Below are 2,237 nucleotides of genomic sequence, written 5' to 3' on the forward strand. Positions count from 1 at the left end.
CTTTCCCAGGAAATGTTTCCTGATTCTTTCTCGTATAGAACCGAAGACAGAGAAAGTGGAGTCAGGTCTCATTTGTTAAATCTGTTCAAACAGTGACTAAGAAACGTTAAATCGCTGAACATTACATACAAAACATGAAATAACAACGAGAAGCTCAAATCAACCGTTTGAATCATCATTCTGTCCCCAGAGGACAAACCCTGGTGTCTTTGACGATCCCCTGACTTTAATGTTAGTGGACAGATGAGACACTTCACCACCATCATGTATAAGAGGAATCACCTTTATTGTCACAAAACCACAACAGGAACGTACAAAAGCAGCAACCGTTTGGTTTTGGTTGATTTTTCTCACACGAAGCAGCAACTTTTACTTTCCATACACAAAGTTGCGTGATGTTTTGCACTTGTTAAGTTGGTCTTTAGTTATATTACGGACTTTTGTAGTAGATTATCATTCTTCTTCACGATTCACAAACAAACACTTACCCCACACAGCAAGCATCACTCTCGGTATTTAGTCGATATACAATATCATTCAAATATCTTTCTCAGTAGTTAGAATATTCTTTTTTTCTCTTCTTCGTTATTCTGACGGTAAAAGGACCTTTACAGGCCCATTTTCAACATAATACAAAAATCTAGGTTACTGTACAATTTTTGTTTACTCTATCATACGCTCACAGTTATACACAGAATTATTGACAAGATAATGAGACCTCTGTTGACCCAGCGTGCAGATTTCCAGGAATGTATACAGTATGCATGCCAGGTTGGATTTCTTTTTTCCAACGTTTTAAAAAAATCTCACATAAAATCAGTTCTGTAATATAATATTTGGGTTTATATACATGATTTTAAACATCCACAAATGATTCAAACGACCACACATTCATCAAGGAACCATCGATATAGTTTAAACTGTATAGTCGGGGTAGTGCACGTTCACTAGTGGTTATAATAGAGGGAAACAGCAACGAAATGGGATCCTACCAGTGAGGTGATGGTTTTAGAGGAAGGAGGTTATGTGCTTTTTAGAAATGTGGCGGTAACGTCCCACTGCCGACTGGTCTCTGTGATCTCTACAACACGACGTGGTCACGGTTTCGCAGAAAAAAATAAATCTTTAACGCAGAAAAATAATAATTTACAGAATAAATGTGTTACATGTGTATGAATCCTCTTCAAGTATAAAAATACAAAAAAAGCTTGATTATATAAAACATAGATGACACTTTTCTTTTTTACATTTTGATAAATCAATCTCTTCAAAAGAAAAAAAAACTAAATGGTCATTTAATATACATACAATATATCTGTGATGTGATTCAGGTTATACTTTTGCTGCGCTTTTCTATTTTTGTGCTAGTTTTTAATGCTATTTCTGAGACTACGAATACATTCCTTAAATGTATTAAGTGTGTACTGTGTGTAATTTCAGCTCTGCCGGGGGAATAAACACACACACACACACACACACACACACACACACACACACACACACACACACACACTTACACTCACAGCGTCAGATTTCCCTCCGGCACGAATGTCAAACAGCACAGAGCCTGTGTGAGGAATTATTTCTCTTGTCGTTTTGAATTTGTTCCATGTCACAGTTTTAATATTTCACCGCCAAAACCTCTCAACCGTGTATTTCTGTATTTCCAACACGGCACATCCAGGGTGTCACTGGAACCTTTAGTACAAAACACTTTGGAAGAGTTTAAATCTGAATATCTACATGTTGCTGAGTAAAATATGAGCTGTGTCCCAGTTTCATATACTCATATATGTGGAAATGTGGTTTTCCTGATAAAGCTTAATACTGTGTGTACTTTTCCATTTTGTGCAAAAAGAGAATATAGATATTAGCTATTTATTTTTCCCAATAATCACATTTTTGGTTTCTAAGATCTTCAAAGTGTCTCAGAAATATTCACAATTTGCTGACCGTTATGATTAAGTTGTGCAGTGTTCTGGCCTCTGACGCGTCCTCAGATTTACGGATCTGTTTCTCAAACAGTCGTCCTTGGAAAATATTTCATCATCTCATTAGTACATGAAGCAAACTAACACAATATAACACAACTCAAGATGCATTCTGGGAAATGTAGGATCCAGTGTTCATTCTAAAGTGTGAGTGAATAATAACCAGGTCGCTACAGGTTTGACCTTTTTTGACAATATAAAAATAGAAATAAAATATTTATCAATTGAAAAATGGACTTATTTTTT

This window comes from Hippoglossus hippoglossus, chromosome 19, assembly GCF_009819705.1.
Source record: "Hippoglossus hippoglossus isolate fHipHip1 chromosome 19, fHipHip1.pri, whole genome shotgun sequence".
Classification (NCBI taxonomy): domain Eukaryota; kingdom Metazoa; phylum Chordata; class Actinopteri; order Pleuronectiformes; family Pleuronectidae; genus Hippoglossus; species Hippoglossus hippoglossus.